The 22,693-nt window shown below is 42.2% G+C and overlaps 1 protein-coding gene across 4 annotated transcripts in view; it reads right to left on the bottom strand.

Moving 5' to 3' along the window:
* Chchd3 (coiled-coil-helix-coiled-coil-helix domain containing 3) overlaps positions 1–22,693 on the bottom strand; it is a 290,446-nt gene that overhangs the window by 82,068 nt on the left and 185,685 nt on the right. The gene's annotated exons all lie outside the window — the stretch shown is intronic.

Here is a 22,693-nt window from a genome sequence, read left to right as displayed (position 1 = left end):
CTAACAATATGCTGAGATCCTTACTTTTATAATTAAAAGGAGTTTGGTGGTTTTGCTCTTTGGTGGGTACTTTTAATAGACTCTTGCATAAACTGTAGAAAAGATGAGACCTGACAGAGTTACATCTGACCTACTACATTTTTCAGTAGAAATGAAACTTATAATATCAATAGCAATATCCCACCGTCATTTTCCTAAAGCCATGAACCCAGATATGTTTTCTGCTGACCAGGAATATAATCCAAAGTAAGAGTCTCATTTTTCAAGGAAAGACCTTTTAACCAGGAATAGTCTTAATCATGCATCACATCACTGGGAGAGCAGTGGCTGTCAAGGACTAGCCATTCTGGGTTTTTCCCCCGTGTCTCCTGGCTCTTACCCATTACAACCCTGGTGACCACATCCATGCTTTCATGCTTCCTCCTCCTTGTCATCCATTGCATTTGAGTGGGTAACATGGAAGATGAAATGTAAACTTATTTTGTACTTCTTACTTGATATTAAAACAAAACAAAAAAAAATTTGCAAGGCTGGCCCAAATATCACACTAAAAAGAATGAGTTTTTATTCCTTATTGATTTCCTAAATTAGAGACTTTCACTAGAAGTTTAAAACAAAACCCAAAAACTAATACTTGACATGCTCATGCCATATCATTAGAAGGCCACATGTACAGAATTTCCTACAGACAGCAACTTCCTTCCAGCTGGTATCACCAAGCTTCACAGCCACGCTCTCTAGAACTTGGCTTCTTCTTTTGTGGGACTCATTCCTTGGTCTGGAGAAGCTGGACTCTACTATTGCAATATCACAGGGTTTATGGTAAATAAACCATTTTAAACATAGAAAAGTGATAGCTCAGTAACACCTATTTGTTGTTTGTTTTTAAAATTTCCCACCCATTAGCTAGGCTGATATTTATTCAACAAAATGGATAAAAAGTACAACCAGCCTCTGCTCAAAAGATGGAGGATGACAGAAAGACCTACACATACACATACTACCATATCAGGTTGTTACTATTCCTCATGTGCAAAATCTACCAAAATAAAAAAAAATTCCATTTTATCAGGTAAAGTGATAAATAAGAAATGTGAAAAATTTTAAATTATCATTTCTCTATTATAAAAATATTGCTACAGATGATTGAATGATTCATTTTGGGCAAAATTCAACATACTATTTTAACATAGCAAAAAAATACATAATTATTTAAAATAAAATTCAACTCTCTATTGTTTTAGGTTTTTTTTCTCTTCCTCAAAAAAGCTACCTCAAATAGCTATGTAATTATCAAGCTCCCAGATGCTGCTGATGCTAATAATAAGAGCTGATATTAACCTAACAATGTACATATAAATTCACATATAATGTTTTGTTCAATCTCTACACCAACAGGAAGTATATCATGAAGGTCAGGCTACCCATGAGAAATCTGAGAGTCAAACAGATTATATAATGTTTCCAATGACAAACAGCTGATAAGTAGGAAGTCTAATATCTGAACCCACATCTGTTTTGTCTTTGATGTCATTATATTTACGTCAGGATCCTTTGGGGGAGGAGGTCTCAAAGTTGTTGGTGCATACAGGAATCATCTAATCCTATCCATCCTAAGATTCTGAGGCTTGGGGTTATTCTTAACTATCTCAGGTAATTATGAAATGATCAGAGTAAAAGTACTTGGGAACTAATGCTTTACAACATTGGGGATGTATGAAAATTGATAGAAAGAATCAGCAAGTTAGCATTCCTTGATAAAACAAGTCAAGTGAGTTTAACTGAAAATTCCATTCAACTGGTATAGCAAGGCTGGTGGAGTGGCTCAATTGATAGAGCACCTACCTAGCAAGTGTGAGGCTCTAAGTTCAAGCTCCAATAGTGCAAAAACAAAAACAAACAAAAAGAAAACAATGCTTCAATTGGTACAGAAATTAATCTAAACATGATGTTGCACACCCATCCATCCTTCATAGAAATAAAACTCATGAAATTCTACTATTTGCTTGGTTTTCATAAAAAACTTATAAATAATACTCAAAGTATTCATTATTTTAAGTCATGATTTTAAATCATTTGGGAGGGCCACAACATCTATCAGTCCTAACAACCTAAATAGACAAATATTCATCATTCACTTGTCTAGAAGGAGATAAAAACAATGATTAGGTAAAACACTACCATTATTTCTTTTTCCAGCTATATAAAATCAATTTTAAAGCCTCCACCTCCAAGGTTTCCACTTCCCTGTCTGAAATAAGACATGCTTCTATAGGAGATGAATGGTCAAGTTCCTAGGAGCAGTAAACTCTTGGGTGTCTATAAAATACGTAATTTCATTAACATATTATCCAGGCTGTTGTACAAATATTAGTTTAAACTGTCAGTCTGGAGAGGTTTAAAATATCAGCAATCTTGTTTTATTGTCTGGCAATGCTGGAAACGCAGAATTTCATCATAATCACCACTGCTTCCATTTGGCTACTTCTAAAGCAATATTCATTCAAAAACTGTCTTTGGCACAGTTACTCATAAAACTGCTAAAGTGTAAATAGCTTTTCTTTTTTATATTCCTATAAATTCAGTTACTTTATATAACTTGAATCTCTATTTAGACTAAAATACTTACCCTTTTGTCTTTCTGGCATTATTCTTTTGGGAAATGGGTTCAGAGTCAAATCTAAATGACACATAATATAATTTTTTAATGTACCCAACAGGGAAATGACAGTCTCTATCTTTAATTATACACTATTGAATTTTAGCAAATAGTTCTAGGGCTGCCTGCCAAATTTCTGTAATTTACAGCAACTACGCCATGAGAGAATATAGTTCACAATTCACTATGTATTATTTTTCTTTAACTACAGAAGCATAGCTCTTGTTACATTTTATCTTATAGTATAAACAGATCTTCTCAACAACTGGATCACACACACACACACACTCACACACACACACACAATTAGATAACCTTCAGATCTTTTCCTCTCAGCCTTGTACTCCTCTACTTTTCTACTTTTACTCCCTACACTTCATGTCACAGACAGGCCATCTAGGCAACATGGAAACCACAATATGGTTAAGTTGTAGAAATACTAATGCTAAGAAGAGGCAAAAAGTTTATGAGCCAGGCATGGTGGCACACATCTGTAAGTCCTAGTACTCAGTAAGGTGAGGCAAGAGGATCACAAGTTTGCAGCCAGCCTGGGCTATACTATGAGACCCTGTAGGAAGGAGGAGAAGGAGGGAGGGAAGAAAGGAAGGGAGGGAGAAAAGAAAGGAAGGCAGGAAAGAGGGAAGGAGGAAGGGAGGGACAAAAGAAGGAAAGGGAAGGAGAAGGGGGAGGAGGAGGGGAAGGGGAAGGGAAGGACAAAAGGGAAGAAGGGAAGGGAAGGGAAGGGAGGGGATGGGAAAGGAAGGGAAAGGGAAAGGGAAGCAGAAGGAGAGGGGGAAGGGGGAAGGGGAAGGGAAGGGAAGGAAGGGGAAGGGAAGGGAAAGGGAAGGGGAAGGAGATGGGGAAGGGAAAGGGGAAGGGGGAGAAGAAGGGAAAGGGGAAGGGGAAGGGAAGAAAGAAAGGAGTGAGTTAGCAACCAAACTTGGGGATTTGTTAGTAGCAACTGTGAAGCAACATAGGGAAAAGAATCTGACAAGAATGAAAATAAAGTAGTAGAGACTGAAGAGTAGTTGAGTTGGTGGTATATTTACTGAGACTAATCACTGAAGTTAATTTTGAGGCAGAGATAGGAGAAACATCTGTGGCCTGAAACTAGCGAGTTAAAACAAGTTTTAAAAAGGCAAATGACCACAAACTCATATTTGTGTGGCTATAATATAAGTCTGCAGGAAGTTCTGCCAAAAGATTCTATATTAATACAATCTCAGCAATAGGTTAAGCAGGCTAGGCTATATCAACAGTGTGGTTCAAGGGCTACTTCAGAGGTTTGTTTCTTGCCAGCACACTAAGTCTCATCACCATTGACTTAGCTTGGCTTATAGCTTTTCCATTGTATTTACAGAATCAGCTTCTCTTTTCTCCAGCTCCTCAGAGGAGTAAAGTTTAGTCCACAGGTGATCACCCAGAAGTTGGGGCTGTGAATGAAAAGGCCTAACTGCATAGGCAAGTTACTCAAGGCCTCTGACCCTCAAAACAAAATCAACAACTGACTAGGTAAGAAAGAGAGAAAATACCTTTCCCCAAAGGCTTGTTTTGGGGATAAAATACAATACTCTATCAAATCATTTCCAGCACTTCCTGGCCTATGAGAATCTCCCTCCATAGAAGGTACAGATTGCACATCCCTAAACCCAAAAATGCCAAAGGCTTCAAGATTAGAAATTTTCTGAGCAGTGACACAATTTCACAAGTGGAAAACTACACACCTGACTTATATGATGGGCTGCAATTAAAACGTAAGTACACTAAAAATACTGTATCAAATGACCTTTAGACTATGTGTATAAGGTATCTATGAAAAAAATGAGTTCTGTGTTTAGAGTTGGGTTTAAACCCCAAGATACCTCACTATATTCATGCAACTATTTCAAAATCTGGAAGAAAAAAAAAATCTGAAACAATCCTATTTTGTGGTTTGGATAAGGGATTTTCAACCTGAACTCTTATAAAGACGATACTGATGATGTGATAATACTGTATTCCCTTGCCAAGAGCCCTGGAACAAACACGGATGTCCACAGTGTACGGTACCCAGCAGCACTATCACCAGAAGTGAGGTTTGGACATAATGCATAAAATTGGGAATTCTATTTAGCAGTGGGCTTGTGAATAGAATTGATTCTATATCCCCTGCAAATTATGTAAAAATAATGGGAAAGAACATCACTTAGGTGATGATTTATTTCAAAAGTTTGCTTAAAATATTAATTGCACTGATGGATAAGGTGTACACTGAAGGAGCTGCCACAATCAACTTGGAAGAACTCTCCCCTAAACTATACAGGTCCTTGTGACCTGCTGAAAACATTTATTTATTCAATAAATATTCACATATTTATTCAATAAATACTCACCAAGTATATACTAAGTAAGTGCCAAACACTGGGCTTGGTCCTGTGGATATAGCCAAGAACAAAACTGGTCCCCAGTCTATGAAAGCTCTCATAAGCACTAAACCTGGAGCACTGTACCATTCTACCACGTTCTCTGAGGTCTAGTTCTAAATTCTGTCTAAAGCAAATTACATTACCAAGCACATGATCACTGATTTTCATCATCTAACCTATTCTATTTTCAAGGTACAAAGAAGTCCTAGACCTATGGCAACAAACTTCACCATAACCTCACAAAGTAACAGTGAGCTCTGCTACTTTTATGGCAGGCTCACAGAAAACTTGAGGCCCTTCAGGAAAAGGTATTGATTGATACATCGCATGATTGCCTTGCCAGCTCTATATCTTGGCAACACTGGTGGGAGTATTTTTAAAGGCCTATAGAGATAATTAAATATTTCACAATTTGATTACCCTCCTATTTCATTTCATGAAAGAGAAGAAAATCCCTATAAAGAACCTCAATATTTGATAGTATTTTGCTGAGTTTTTAAAATAGAGAAGAATGTCTACCTCTTAGGTTTATGGGTATGACTCTTAATTCTCATATGGTACGGTCTATGTGAAACCAATGGCTCCCACTTCTGGGGAGGATGCTACAATGCAAGCATGAGTCAGGAATATGCACATAAATACAAAAATGACATATATTATGGGACATAGTTTTAGAGAGTCCAAGGATTATGAAGAAAATTCAGAACGAGAGAGATATAACCTAGCCCATACAAGCTCCAGCCTGCTTAACTAGGCCTCTTTCTCAACTGTCTACCTTTCTGCAACAGAGTACAGGGAGACAATCCCAAAATGCCTGCAAATCCTTGAAGCATTCAGAGTAGGAATTGTGCATGGAATTCTATGCTTCTCTACCTTTACATCCTAGGATGCAAATCAAGGACACAAAAAATGTGGGTAGTGGCATTATGCAGGGAATATGTAAAACTCAAGATAACATACTAGGATTGGTGAATGAATGGTTCTAGAAAAGGGTCTATGGTTTCAAATTAATTCTAACACATGGCACATAGAACCCTCATCTTGCAAGGTATGAAGGTGTATAAACTCTGACAAGTCCTGTAGAGAAGTATGTTCAGCTTAGTTAAACTTAACAGTCCTCAAAATTATTTGGCTGTGGAACTAACTCCATTCCCTGATAGAGACATTAATTTAAAAAATGTATCCAGTGAGTAACATATGCCAGGCACCATCACAGTGGTCAAAGAACTAGTCCTGTCTTCCTGCAACCTACATATTTATCATTTATTTTTAGAGAGAGCTATTTGGAGCAACACAGTACATTAGGCACTGGGTCTTTATTTGAGAATTTAGTCTGGTGGATCTTTCCAACCCATTAAACTTCCCTCTAAATCCTATGATCTTTTGACCTTTAAAGACTAAAGTAGCAGATATTCTTCACACACACTTTCTGCTCTGGACAATAATCACCTGGTACAGTCTCCATGAGTCCACTGTGCCAATGAAAAGCTCTGCCCCAGAAACTCATGAGAATTTGTGCCATTTGTATTTGTCACCACATCTATGTAGAGTGCCTGGTTCACTGCTGGAGATTAATATACATTGTTGAATGAATTGTGAATGTGAATGATTTTCTATAGCCCTCTCCCACTAAGAATGACCGAGGTTAAAATCTTATCTTAGTCTTGATGATTAAGTTAGATTTGGATTCCCTTCATTAAACACTGCCCTCACTGTACACACCTGCTTTGTATGCCAAGGATGGATATCAGCATTTCTTATTGGGTGATATTATGAGATAATATTTGCAAATGTTTTAATAACCAAATATGTCTTTCTAACTGAAGCTAATGTGTTGAAATGTAATCCCTTACAGAGTCACAGCTGTCTTGTGGTCTGAACATTAAACTGGGATTGAAGAGCATTTTCTAACACAAGCCTTGCAATTTCCTTTAAAAAATTTAATACTCATGTATTTTAATTTTTCAGTCAGCAAAATAGGGAAATAAGCATTGGCTGATCTGCTTCAATGGAGTTCATTTGAAACTTATAAATGAACAAGAAATCAAGAAGCAAAACAATCACTAATTTTCAAATTGGATGTGAAGAAAATTCAAAAGATTTAGCCCATGCTCAATCTCATACAAAGGAAACAGAATGGCTTTCTGGTTGCAATAGTCTCATCAATAGCAAAAAAGATTCCAAAGAAAGGAAAGGAAATTAATTGTTTTTCAAATAGAAGTGCTTGCTAAGCTTCCTCAAAACATACGGAAATCTCAAAACTGGAATTAATTTTCCCTGAATTTCATAACATTTTATTTCTTACCTTATCTTTTCCTACTTAAGTGGCATGCATTTTTTTAAAGAAAAAAAACCCATCAAAGTAAACAGAATTAGATTATTTTGTTGAATAGTCTTTCAAAAGGTAAGGGACATATGCAGAGTAGAGAAAGGAGGTAACTCATATTGTTCATATCTTTGTGTGTATGATCATTACAAGCACTCACCAAGAGACAATACTGGGCTTTAAAGCTGAACTCTATATTATCTCTTTTGCAGAGCCCTGGAGCTATCACTGCAAAGCCCAGTGGTCCATTCTAATCTCTGAATACAGAAAAGGAAGAAATCATTAAATTATAATTTCTATGAACAATTGGTGCAAGTATTTCCTACCAACAGGATTAATATGAAAGTAAGATCCCAGAATAAAGCTGCTCAGCAGTGAGGACGGCAGTTTAGTGTCTTGTAAATTTGATTTCACTGAAAGCCCTGACACATCATAATAGTGAAATCCTATTTACTGTAGCAAGCAGGACGGATAATGCCATTTAATACCTGGTGTACTGTGTGCCATCCGCTCACAGCTTTGTACTCCCTGTTCTCATCTTACCTTAAGGTTAATACATCTTGACAGCCGACATGGTAAATAGAGCCCCAAATTAAGTGCTGATCCCGTGATATGCAAATCTTTCCTCTAAAGTTGTACACAGAAGAACTGGCTCCAATTAAAGGGATCATTTTTAGCAAGATACACTCTTAAACCTCACCCCAGAAAAAAACTGTAAGAACCATATCCCTAAAGCCAGATTTTAAAAAAGCAATTCAGGGTTACTCAAACCACATTTCCTGCTTGAAATTTCGAAGAGGTTAACAGAAAAGCCAATGCACTGGAGGATTTATTAAATAATGAATTAAGGATAAGACCCCCACATCCACTAAACTGTATTGATTTATTTCCCCAGAGAATGAAATAGGAAGGGGGGAAAACATCTTATGGCTTGCTACTTTTGAAAATATCTACAATAATAAACCTCCTTTAGGAAAGTAGGTAAGAGTACAAAGTGGTTCAGTCTTTGCATCTAAGTTATAAATAGCTGTGCCAATTATATTAGCTAAAGATACAGTGATACTGGGCCTAATTTTTCTACCTAATAATTAATATCTAAATGCATTTATTTGAATCATCATCATTTTTAATGGTAAAAAATTGACAGTAACAATGTAAATGCTCCAAGCAGCTTTATTGAAATCTCTGCTACCTGCAATTAAAAGTGACATTGGCTTCTATTGCCTTCATTGTGCAAACTTGTGGACTAGAGAACTTCGTCACTATTTTTGCAACTCTCAGTAACTACAGAAACCACAGGAAATCTGCTGATTTCAACATGAATGAAAGCTAGCACAAAATTTCCAAGAGTCAAAGGGATAATACATCACTGTAGGAAGGCAAGTGCAAACTAGCATAACCTACACAGGCACGATCTACTAGAAAGTTGTTTTTAACTACTGTGTTGGGTTTGCAATCTCACATTCCATGGCCAAAATAAGATCCCACTGTCTTAAAATCATGGATAACTTTTTGGAAAGCACATTATTTTTTTTTAAATCCTATAAACCAATTTTATTAAGTTATCTCCCTATCCCTCCCAAAAAAATTGTTTATATTTTAGTGTATCAGATGTTAGGCATCTGTGATTCTATCCTGTGCTAAACTAACCCAACTTCCCTCACTGAAATATTTTATAGTAAGTCTTTATCTGGTAATAAAAATACAGAATTTTTCCCCCTAAGGAATGATAATTAGAAGGAGTGGGCTGACAATAACCTGTTCTGTTGTTGGCACTCTTTATTGTCATTGTTGACATCGTTTGCCTCAAGCTTTCCACAGAGGAACACAGAAACAAAAATACTAACTGACAATGAAGTCATGCAATGAAAAAGCCAATAAATCACACAGACAAGCCTAGGACTTTATGATTCAATAGAAGATATGTCACCCACCATAACTGAGAACCTTAAAAACTGCTCATTTGATGTATGCATGACCTAAGAATTTAATTAGCAACTCTCTCCACATGTGAAACTTGTAATGTACTTTTATCTTTAATGGCAATTTATTTTTCAACATTTCTTCTGCATTACTACTCTCTTTTGACCAGCTTGAGCGATTCCCTTTCTCTCGCAATTCTAGAGGGCTATACATATAGCTGCTGAAATCCAGAACCCTGTAAACTGAAAGCAGCATGTGTCACATGACAAGGTTGATCTCAGCATTATAACTACCTCATTAAATCCCCCAATTCTCCCTCAGCTCCTCAAGCTACCAGAGCTTTTATGTAAACCTTTGTGTTGTGCCAAACCCTACCATACTTAAGGAGGCCAGGAGAAAAGTGGATTCAGTAGAACAAACTAATTCAAGCTTCTAAACGAGAAGTTATACATGCAAAACACATCAGCCTTCAAAGAGGACAAATCTTCAAGATGTCCTGGGGAGACAAGGGCCTTCATCCTAGACAGTCCCTGGGAGAACTTGTATTCAACCTTCTTGTACTCCAACAGAGATCCATCCTCTTACTTCCCTCCCCCATCACCAACAGACCATGGGAAAAAACACATTCTCCTGAAGAACAGGCAAACAATCCAGGCTCTGCTAAAATAATCATTGAAACAACACAGCAAAAGTGTAAAAAAGCATGTTTTTTAACTTCTAGTAGTCAGGATGAGATGACCATTCCATAGCAACACTATGAAAGTATGAGCAAATGAATGAACACCTAAAAAAAATTTCAGGCTGCTCAAAAGGCAAACACATTTCTAATTCAAAGTGAAGGAAGCACAACTTGCTATTAAAATAACTTTTAGCAGTATCACACTGCTGCTGCTAGGTAATAGACCTTATTCACTTTCTTTTGGTCAACATTTCCCTGGAAGTGCCAAATCCTGAGGAGAAAATTTTGCATCTTTGAATGCATAACACAGGTTATGAGGTAGCAATAATTCATTTATAACATTGGGACCTAAACAGTTGCAGTAAAAACCAGAAGAAAGTAACTTACTACTCAAAGAACTAATGCTACTATCAGCACAATTTAACTTCTTTTGGGGGTAGAAGAACAGTACTAGGGTTTGAACTCAGGGCCTTGCACTTGCTAAGCAGGTGCTCTACACTTGAGCCACACCTTCAGTTCTTTTTTGCTTTAGTTACTTTCAGATAAGGTTTTGTACTTTTGCCTGGGACCCACCTCAGACTACAAATCTAATTTTGCCTGTAGCAAAAGTAGGATTAAGGACAAAAACCATGCCTTGCTTATTTGTTGAGGTGGGATTTTGCTAACTTTTGTCTATGCTGGTCTTGGACTGTGATCCTCCTGATTTCTACCTGCCGAGTAGCTGGGATTACAGAAGTGAGCACCATACCCAGCCATGATGTAAAAGTAGTACAGAACTGGTACATACTAAAGATAGTACTGGGCTGGCAGTGTGGTGCAAGTGGTAGAGCACTTGCCTAGCCTGTGCGAAACCCTGAGTTCAATCCACAGTACAGCAAAATACATAAAAATTTATAATTCAAAAAACAAAGAAATATAACACTGATACTGGCTAAGAGATCAGGCATGGAAGCTACTCAAATCCCAATCAATTAGGTTTTAGCTACATATTCTTGGGCAAGTTATTTTATGTTTCAGGATCTTCACCAAAAATAATAGGATAGAGAGCTTTATGAGGTTCTTACACCACCACTAATTCATGCAAAATGTCTAGCATAACACAAATGCTCAATAAGTGTTACTATTAGTTACTATAACAATGATGATCTTATAATATCAAAATAGTCAAAGATAAACTTGACTGTCACAGAAGATAGATTTCAATTATTAAAACATTTAAGGAACAGAAAAATCCAAACATTTAGTATAAAGTTAAAAGTTATACACTTATGAGCTTGGGCCTCAAGGAGTTTATAAGGTAAGCACACATACTAGTCATAATTATTATAAATATAACAAAGAGAGGCATATGGATTTATTTGACAATTATGCCTCAGTAACAAGAAAACAAAAAAGCAGAATTCTCTGAGGAACTTGCGAAAACCCCATAAAAACATTTTCAAGACTTCAGCAGCTCTGGATTTGCTATCAGCAAATCACCAATCAGAAATTACTATTCTCCATGTCTCTTTCAGGATATACACCTAAATGTGACATCTCTATTGCTTCTAAAAGTTAGAAGTTTACTTCGCATCAATGACAATGTTGTTTGATAAGTCAGCAACATTTGACAGCATAGGAAATAAGGACTTGGAAAACTTTTCAAATGGCTTTGACCTTCTTTCTCAGAAAAGAGTTGTTGCTTTTGAAAACTGGTTATAAGAAGGGTAAAATTGGTATCTGGATAATTATACTCATTATAGCTCACGTTAGTGAAATGAGAAAATTATTTCAGAATCCTGGTACATTAGAAACCAGAAAAAAAGTAACTTACTAACCAAAGAACTAATGCTACAATCAGTACCATTTAATTTCTTTTGGGGGTAGAGGAACAGTACTGGGGTTTGAACTCAGGGTCTTGCACTTGCTAAGCAGGTGCTCTACCACTTGAGCCACTAATTTGCAGTAATTATTAGTATAGACTAATAATTAGCAACTAGATAATATAAATTAGTATAATTTATATACTAATCTAGTCTGGAGGACTTTCTCTGGAGAAGAAAGCTGCATTGACACATGGGAATTACCTAATTGATAAAAGAGTTTATTTAAATAAATCACAAGAAGCAAACAAAGCTTTATTAAAGAACTGAATGTGCTTTGAATGCTCTGCAGCCTCTGGCAAAAGAAATTTGCCTCAAGCCAAGGAAAATGGATACTTGAAGTAAAAGATGATGAGTCATGAAAAAGTGACAATGTACACAGCTACTGTGTTGTTAGCCTAGCTCACAGCAGATGGTAATGGTATCTCAGGGACCATACTTGGAATGATTCCATAAGATTTACCGATAGCCTTCCTTTCTATTAATGATACTGAAAGGAATATGAGGTCTCAGCGGGCCCCAACCCCCTTGTTGGAGAAACCAGTACCAAACATCCCATGTAGATAAGATAAGCAATGAGGCAGGGCTCAGTTAGGGCATATAGAATGTGAGGAATGCAAGATGTGAGATACGAGCAAGATGTGAGATACGAGCAAGATGTGAGGTACGAGCAAGATGTGAAGTACGTGCAGGATGTGCTCTGCCTGCTTGTCTAATGTTGATAACAAAAATATGCACGCCACTGCAGTCTATATAAGATTTCCCCCTAAGAGGCTCAGGGTCTTGCTTTCCTAACCGGTCCTGCGTGTCCGTGTGGGAGCTCGACCCTGGCTAGCCAGTCCAATAAACTCTGCTTTGTTGATTGCATTCACGCCTGGCTCTCTGTCTCTCGGGGGAATAGGATTCCGGGTCCTAACATTTGGAGGCCCCAGCGAGATTTCATTTTCTCGAGAGACAGAACCTGCCTGCGAGAAAGCAGGGGCGATCCCAAGTCCTAGGCGTTGGGAGGGGATCCCAGACCCTCATTTGGAGGAACTTGAGTGTTCCATTTGGGCCGCGGCGGGGATTCGGCCAATCCCCAGGGAGATTCATTCTGGGAATCTCGCAAGGAGGACCACAGGGTCCTATTGGGAGAGGCTTTCCTCTCATTTGGGCTCGAGCATTTTAGGAACCCTGGCGCCAGGTGAAGAACTAATTGAGCTAGTCGACCGACCACCCGTCAAGTGGACGCCTTTCGGCCTGATATCCCAGTTGGACGGTGAGGAGGTTGAATGGGGTGCGCACCAGTGTGAGAGAAGGACCGGTCCGAGCGAGTGCTGGAGAGTGTTGTATGTGTGTGGAATTATTGTTGCCTTTACCCTTTTTGTTCTATCTCTCTTGGTGTTTGAGTCTCCTTCCACAATGGGACAGGGACAAACAACCCCAAAGTCTCTGATCCTTTCTCACTTTCCAGAAGTTAAAGAAAGGGCCTTAAATGCGGGTCTGGTCATCAAGAAAGGTAAGTTCGACACCTTTTGTTCTGCAGAGTGGCCCACCTTTGGAGTCGGGTGGCCCATTCAAGGTTCCCTCTCCCTAGACCTGATCACTAAGGTTAAAGCAGTCATTTTTCAGCCAGACAATCGAGGCCATCCAGACCAAGTTTCTTACATTTTGGTTTGGGAGGATCTGGTGAGGAGCCCTCCCCCTTGGTTAACAGTTTTTCTGACCCACCCCTCCAGTTCGGCCCCCGGGGCTAAAACCCCAGTTACGCCGGCCTTGGTCATAAAGGAGGAGGAAAAACTTCCTCTTCCCACCTTGACCGGTCCTCAAATTAGGGCATCTCCTTCACCATCTCCGGTCTTACCAGAGAGTTCCCCCCTTTACCCATCCCTCGCAGGGGCAGAGGAAGATCGGCCGCCTCCATACATGACTCCCCCTGGCCAAGCCAGTGCCCCGGAGGAGGAAATTTCCTCATCCTCCTCAACAGGACTGGCAGCAGGAGGAGGAATGGGTCGAAGACTTCGCCCCCGAGGGATCCGGGAAAGGGAGGGGGAAGACGGGCCCCCCTCATCAACACAGGGGGAGGAAACTGTCCCTACACTTCCAGTCCGGATGGTGGGCCAAGGGGGACCGGGAGGAGGGCAACAGTTTCAGTACTGGCCCTTCTCCTCCAGTGATCTATATAACTGGAGGACGCAGAACCCGCCCTTTTCTGAAGACCCCAAGTGTCTCATAGATCTCCTGGAGTCCATCATGCATACACACCGCCCCACTTGGGATGACTGTCATCAGCTGCTCAATACTCTTTTTACGACGGAGGAACGAGAGCGCATCCTCAACGAAGCGAGGAAGAATGTCTTGGGGGATAATGGGAGACCCACAACTCTCCAACCGGCCATAGACGAGGCTTTTCCCCTACGCCGGCCTGATTGGGATTTCGGGACCGCAGAAGGTAGGGAGCGTCTTCGGATCTACCGCCAGACTCTGATGGCCGGTCTCCGAGCGGCCGCTAGAAGGCCCACCAATTTTGCAAAAGTAAAAGCAGTCATTCAAGGGGAAAACGAAAGCCCAGCCGGTTTCTTAGAGCGCCTCTATGAGGCATACCGTCAGTACACCCCGATTGACCCTGAGGCGGACCTCCACCGGTCTGCTGTGGTACTCTCATTCATTAATCAGGCAGCCCCAGACATTAGGAGAAAACTCAATAAACAGGAAAACTTAGGGGAGATGACTATAAGGGAAATGCTACAGGTAGCAGAAAAGGTTTTTACCGCTAGGGAAACTCCAGAAGAAAGGGAGGAAAGACAGAGAAAGGAAGACAGGGAAGCCCAGGAGAAATTGAGAAAGGAGGACCGGGAGTTCCAGGCTAAGGAAAACCGAAAGCAACAGAGAGAAATGGCTCGTATTTTCCTAGCGGGTGTCCGGGACCAACCCAGAGGAGGGGGCCACGCCAGGACCCCGGATAAGGAACACTGTTTTTACTGTAAGGAAACGGGGCATTGGAAGAGAGAATGTCCTAAGTTAAAGGGAAGAAGAGGGTTTGGAAGGAGACCGGGGGAAAACAGGGAAAGGGAACGAGCAGTAGAGCAGGCCAGAGTCCTACTAGCCGGAGAAGAGGACTGAAGGAGACGGGGCTCAGACCCCCTCCCTGAGTCCTGGGTAACAATGCATGTGGAGGGGAAGCCGATGGGGTTCATGGTGGATACCGGCGCCCAATATTCGGTTTTAAACAAGGCACATGGACCTTTGAACAAGGCACGAACAAGTGTTGTTCAGGGGGCCACCGGTACGCAGTTATGTACATGGACTACCAAAAGAAAGGTGAACTTAGGAAAACACCAGGTCACACACTCCTTCTTGGTCGTCCCTGAGAGCCCCGCTCCCCTGCTCGGACGGGACCTACTCACCAAAATAGGGGCCCATATCCATTTTGAACCAGATGGAATAATTGTGACTGATCGAGAAGGGAGCCCGATTCATGTCTTGTCCCTATCATTGGCTGACGAGCATCGTCTGTTTGAGAGTCAACAGGAACCAGGAGGGGACATGACTCATTGGGTAAAAAGATTTCCCACGGCCTGGGCGGAGACTGCGGGAACCGGCCTCGCCAAACACCTCCCGCCCGTAGTTATACAATTGAAGGCTTCTGCTCTCCCCATTCGGGTGAAACAGTATCCTATGCCTGAGGAGGCCCGAAGAGGCATAGCCCCTCATATCCACAGGCTAATAAAGGAAGGAGTACTGCGACCTTGTCAGTCTGCCTGGAATACTCCTCTGCTCCCCGTCCGAAAGCCGGGAAGCGGGGACTATAGGCCTGTGCAAGACCTACGAAAGGTAAACGAGCGGACGGAGGACATTCATCCCACCGTTCCAAATCCCTATACCTTGCTCAGCCACCTACCCCCCTCGCAAGTATGGTATACAACCCTTGATTTGAAAGATGCTTTCTTCAGCATTCCATTGTCAGAAATTAGTCAGCCGCTATTTGCTTTCGAATGGCAAGAAGATGGGGGCCAATCCGGACAGCTCACTTGGACCAGACTGCCGCAAGGATTTAAAAACTCTCCCACCCTGTTTAATGAGGCCCTGAGCCAGGACCTGGAACCTTTTCGTCGGAGCCACCCACGAGTCACTCTATTACAGTATGTTGATGACTTACTGTTAGCGGCAGAAACCCGAGAAGAGTGCATCAAGGCTACTGAACACCTGCTAACGGAATTAGGTGAGCTGGGGTATCGGGCAAGTGCCAAGAAAACTCACATCTGTAAAAGGTCAGTGACGTATTTGGGTTATCGGATTGCAGATGGGGCAAGGTGGCTGACTGATGCCATGAAACAGACTATTCTGGCTATCCCATCCCCGACATCCACTAGGGGGGTGAGAGAATTCCTGGGCTCCGCGGGGTTCTGTAGACTCTGGATTCCAGGATTTGCGGAAATAGCCAGACCCCTATATGAGGCCACCAAAGAAGCTCCAGATTGGAGTTGGGGAGAGAGAGAACAACAGGCCTTTGATCAGCTAAAAGACGCTCTTTTGCAGGCCCCTGCCTTAGCCTTGCCAGATCCTACAAGACCATTCACTCTGTTTGTAGATGAGAAAAAGGGGGTAGCCAAAGGAGTCTTGACCCAACAGCTAGGTCCCTGGAAGAGACCAGTGGCATACTTTTCCAAGAAATTAGACGCAGTAGCGGCAGGATGGCCCCCCTGCCTCCGCATCATAGCGGCCATTGCCGTGCTGGTGAGAGAAGCCGATAAACTAACCTTTGGACAGGCCCTCTGGGTAACGGCCCCTCACCCGGTGGAGGGAATCCTTAAACAACCCCCTGGGAAATGGATGACGAATGCCAGGCTCACCCACTACCAGGGGCTCTTGTTGGATTCCCCTCGGATCACATTCACAGATCCCGTAATCCTGAACCCTGCCACCTTGTTGCCTAACCCGGAACTGCAGACACCTGTCCATAACTGCAAAGAATTCCTCTCCGAAGTTACACAGGTACGGGCTGACCTAAAGGATACCCCCCTGTCCGGCTGCAAATTAAACTGGTACACGGATGGAAGCAGTTTTTTCCAAGATGGAGCCCGAAGGGCAGGGGCAGCTGTAGTCGACCAAGAAGGAAATACGGTATGGAGCAGCGCCCTCCCACCCGGAACATCAGCCCAAAAAGCGGAATTAATTGCCTTGGCAGAGGCCCTGGAGAGGGCAAAAGGAAAGCGAGTCAATATCTACACCGATAGCCGCTATGCTTTCGGTACCATCCATGTCCACGGGGCCATCTATCGCGAAAGAGGATTCCGCACAGCAGAAGGAAAACATCTAAAGAACCTAGCCGAAGTCCAGCGTCTATTAATGGCAGTGGAAAAACCGAAGGCAGTGGCAGTGATGTATGTCCCAGGCCACCAGTCTGCCAAGACGCCGGAAGCTGTCGGTAACAACAGAGCAGATCAAGAAGCAAAGAGAGTAGCAATGGTGAGTCCTCCCATGGAGACAGGGCAACCTTCCACGGTTGCGGCGATAGACGTGCCGGTCCCAGAGCTCCCTCCGCTACCCCCCCGACCAGAATACTCCACAGAGGATTTCACTTGGATGAGAGCCCACTCCCCCTTTAGAGAAGGGGAAGACGGATGGAAAAGCGACTTGGAAGGCAAGTTAATTCTGCCTGAAAAACTCGGACGATTCCTGTTGGCTAACTTACATAAGTCCACCCATTTGGGGCGGAGAAAATTACTAGACTTGTTGACATCTGCGCAGCTCCGATTTCCGAACCAGACCATAGCAGTCCGCCAAATTGTGGAAGATTGTGCCAGCTGCACAATCATGAAACCAGGACGAAGGGAGGGGCACCATACAGGTACTCGGGAACGGGGGAGGGCTCCGGGAAGAAGTTGGGAAGTGGATTTTACTGAGGTAAAACCGGGAAAGTTTGGGTACAAATATTTGCTGGTATTCATAGATACCTTTTCAGGCTGGGTGGAGGCTTTTCCTACAAAGAAGGAGACGAGTCAGGTAGTGGCAAAGGCTTTGCTAGAGGAAATCATACCCAGATATGGGGTGCCCGAGGCAATTGGGTCAGATAACGGTCCGGCTTTTGTTAGTAAGGTCCTGCAGGGACTAGCCCAGACTATGGGGGCCAATTGGAAGCTACATTGTGAATATAACCCCCAGAGCTCAGGGCAAGTAGAAAGGATGAATAGGACACTAAAGGAGACTTTAGCCAAATTGGCCCTGGAGACTGGCGGTGATTGGGTGACGCTCCTTCCCTTGGCCATCTTCCGAGTCCGGAACTCCCCCTATGTCCATGGGCTAACTCCCTTTGAGATCCTGTATGGGGCTCCACCCCCCATCATTCAGAGGACCTTAAGCCCAGAACTAGGTGATCTGGCCCCAAATTACCTGACCATGTTGCAGGCTTTAGCTAAAGTGCAACAACGGATTTGGCCCTTAATTCAAGCATACCACGCTGTTAAGAGGGACCCGGCTCCGGAACATGGCATAGTCCCGGGTGACATGGTATGGGTTAAAAGGCATCAGTCCAAAACCCTAGAGCCTAGATGGAAAGGACCTTATGTTGTACTGTTTACTACCCCTACCGCCCTCAAGGTTGATGGCATCGGACCTTGGATCCACCACTCCCACGTGCGTCGAGCCAATCATCAAAAACAAGAAGGGGTCAAGGAGTGGACTGTACGGCGGCACCCAGACAACCCATTAAAGCTAAAGCTTTTGTGGCCCCGGGAACATGCAGAGCCTTCAGGAGCAGCCACGGATGGGGTGGCTGATCGCTCTGATCTTGCTCAATGCCCAGAGCGGGAGCCTCGCAGAAACCAACCCTCACCAGCCCTATAAGCAAACCTGGATACTCACCGATGGGGAGACTCATATCACCCTCAACGAGACTACTCGCACTGCCCCCATAGGAACTTGGTGGCCGGAGCTTCAGTTCTGCTTCAGAGACATCAATCCTGCCTACAAGTCTACTGCCCCGGAGTCAGCCCGACGTTATGGGTTTTATGCCAGCCCCGGCCACAAAAAGAACCAGGAATGTGGGGGGATACAATACTCCTTCTGTAGGTCATGGGCATGTGTCACATCCAATGATAGTGAATGGAAATGGGGGATATCAAAATCAGACCTAGTCAAATTTGCCTTTGTAAATGGGATATTAAGGGGGCACAGAATTCCAATACCCACCCATAAATGCCAGCCCACGGATCTAGATAGAATCAAGGTCACCTTCACTGAAACTGGCAAGAAGGACACCCCTGGGTGGATACAAGGTAAGGTATGGGGACTTGTATTTTATAAATATGGTGGACATGCTGGCTCGACCATAGTGGTCAGATTAAAAATTGAGCCCATAGGGCCACCGTCCACAGCAGTAGGCCCCAATAAGGTACTTAGGCCGCCCAATGTAAAGCCATCTCCCCAACCTTCCACAACTCACCACCTTCCCTCAACCATAGCTCGGGCTAATGTTACAACTCCAAGACCATCAGAAACCAGCCCTCCCCTGGTGAGGCCCAGTCTCATGACCGCATCTAAAGACCCCCTCTGGGAGCTAGTGGGTGCTGCCTTCCTGACGTTAAACCACACCAACCCTAACATGACTAACTCCTGTTGGTTATGTTATGATGTGAGGCCCCCATTCTATGAGGCAATAGGGCTAAACACCACTCACGATACCTCATCTGAGGAAAACCCTAGTCAATGTTCCTGGGGAGACCGTAAGAGAGGTCTGACCATACAGCAGGTAAACGGCCAAGGAACCTGCTTAGGAAAAGTGCCAAAGAACAGACGGGACTTATGTACTGTTATTAACGCCAGTTCTACCTGGGGAAATGCTATTAAATGGGTAATTCCAAAGGACCATGGGTGGTGGCTATGCTCGCGGTCCGGACTCACCCCATGCCTATCAACTAAGGTGTTTAACAGCTCTAAAGAATTCTGTGTTATAGTGGTTGTGCTGCCCCGCATCCTCTATCATTCGGAGGAAAGTCTATATTCATACTGGAATATAGGAACAGGTGAGAGAAAGAAGAGAGAGCCTATTTCTACACTAACCATTGCTACCCTACTTAGCCTAGGGGTGGCTGGGGCAGGGACCGGCATAGCCTCCCTGGCTACTCAACATAAAGGGATGTCTTCACTGCGCGCAGCCATAGATGAAGACATAGAGAGAATAGAAACCTCCATTAGCCACCTAGAAAAATCCCTCACTTCCCTGTCTGAGGTAGTACTTCAAAACCGACGAGGTCTGGACTTGTTGTTCCTCCAAAAAGGGGGACTATGCGTTGCTCTAGGGGAAGAATGTTGTTTTTACGCTGACCATACCGGAGTTGTTCGTGACTCCATGTCTAAACTTCGAAAGAGCCTGGAACAAAGAAAACGAGAAAAAGAGGCAGGGGAAAGCTGGTTCGAGTCTTGGTTTAACCAGTCCCCATGGTTGGCTACCCTTTTATCTGCACTGGCAGGGCCAATAATAATCATCCTACTGCTTGTTACCATAGGACCCTGGATTCTAAACCGACTTATGACTTTTGTCAAAAGTCGAATTAATACTATCCAACTTCTGGTCCTCCGCCAACAATATCAGGCTCTTCATCCTCTCGAGGATGATTCCTCAATTTAGGCCATAAGAAAGGGGGGAATGAAAGGAATATGAGGTCTCAGCGGGCCCCAACCCCCTTGTTGGAGAAACCAGTACCAAACATCCCATGTAGATAAGATAAGCAATGAGGCAGGGCTCAGTTAGGGCATATAGAATGTGAGGAATGCAAGATGTGAGATACGAGCAAGATGTGAGATACGAGCAAGATGTGAGATACGAGCAAGATGTGAGGTACGAGCAAGATGTGAAGTACGTGCAGGATGTGCTCTGCCTGCTTGTCTAATGTTGATAACAAAAATATGCACGCCACTGCAGTCTATATAAGATTTCCCCCTAAGAGGCTCAGGGTCTTGCTTTCCTAACCGGTCCTGCGTGTCCGTGTGGGAGCTCGACCCTGGCTAGCCAGTCCAATAAACTCTGCTTTGTTGATTGCATTCACGCCTGGCTCTCTGTCTCTCGGGGGAATAGGATTCCGGGTCCTAACAATACAACTTTGGGTACTGACTTGAAGGTTTCATTTGGTTAAAAGAAACATATGGGTCTGTATCTACTTTTAAGCCACAGCAAACTAGATTCCAAAGTAAGCTGGATGATCCTACAAGTTAATACTCTGCAGCCTGATCTGAAAGAACTGTGTGTGTACATAAATATAAATACATAAATAATGTATAGATCCTTTATAAAAGAATACTAGTCATGATGAACTGACTCAGCATACTGTATCCATCTGATGTTCATTTGCATTAAGTCTAGAAAACACTTTCCTCGCTGAGCAGACAAGTATAATTTGCCTAGAACAAATCCTCTTAGTACCTTGTACAAATCTCTGAATTATCTCAGTCAAACTGGTGGATCTATGAGAAATGAGGGAATATTTTTCAATGCTTTTGCTTGTGCCCTATAGCAAATAATGAGAAAGTCATAAAGTACCTGACAAACTAAAACTTGATGGCAAAGAAATTATCATTGGCTATATGGGGCAAAGCAGGTACTGAGTAAAATTATATCAGAAATGCTAGCATTTATTGTGTATCAGGCACAGTGCACTAGAAATACAGAAGCAAAATAACAGCTATAATGGACTGAGTGGTTTCCATGAATTGGACATTATTTAGATGCTCTATGAGTAAAAGCTCATTTTAACAACTTAGTGAGGTAAATAGTATTATATCCTCCTTCCATAGCTGAGGAAACTGAGAATTTAAGTTCCAAGTTACGCAGTAGGTACATGCTGCTTTCGGGATGTGAATGCAAGGCATCTGTGCACTAAATGAGGATTTTGTGGCCCACCACTTATTTTTATACAGCCCTAAGAATGGTTTTTAGATTTGTAAATGGTTGAAGAAAATAATTTAAAACATTCATGACTTGAAAATTACATAAAATTCAAACTTGCATATTTACATAGCCACCTTCATTTACATACTGGCTTTATTTCAGATTACAAAGGAAGAGCTGAGAAGCAACAACAGAGACCACCTGTGGTCTGCAAAGCCTAAAATATTTACCCTCAGACTCTTTACAGGGGAAATTGCTGATGTCTGCTTAAACTATTCTACTTAAGGCTTCATACATATGAAGTGCTGAAGTAGATATCTACTGAAAAAACGAGAAAATGGTTCCTATATTCAAGATGTACTCAGTCAGGTAACATACAGAGATGAGCAAACACACTTAACATATAAATGATTGTAATGAATGGAATTTATAGTGTATCTTTTTTTTTTGATCACTTTCTTATCATATTCTAAACAAACTAAACTTTAGGGAGTCTCAATCAAAAGGAAGAGAGAGCTCACTTTATAACCCCATGATATATGTATGAAATTAAACTACACAACAGATCTACTTCATTGAACAGGAGTGCTAATGAGGTGCTCAAAAACATTCTTAAATGTACTGAGTTCTTTCATTTCAGTCCTAATTCCCTTCATACTGTGTCTGTCCAATTGGAGGCCCATGTGAATAGACTTCTTTCATTCTAAGTCTTTTCCCTAATTCCTACTATATGGCTCCTCTCAACACTTTTATTTTTTTTTATTCATATGTGCATATAATGTTTGGTTCATTTCTCCCACCTTCCCTTACCCCCCACCCCCTCCCTTACCCCCCACCCCCTCGATACCCAGCAGAAACTATTTTGCCCTTATCTCTAATTTTGTTGAAGAGAGAGTATAAGCAATAATAGGAAGAAACAAGGGTTTTTGCTAGTTGAGATAAGGATAGCTATACAGGGAGTTGACTCACATTGA

Source organism: Castor canadensis, chromosome 2 (assembly GCF_047511655.1).
Source record: "Castor canadensis chromosome 2, mCasCan1.hap1v2, whole genome shotgun sequence".
Lineage (NCBI taxonomy): Eukaryota > Metazoa > Chordata > Mammalia > Rodentia > Castoridae > Castor > Castor canadensis.
Note: the sequence above shows the minus strand (reverse complement) of the source record. Positions and strands in the feature narration are given on the sequence as shown.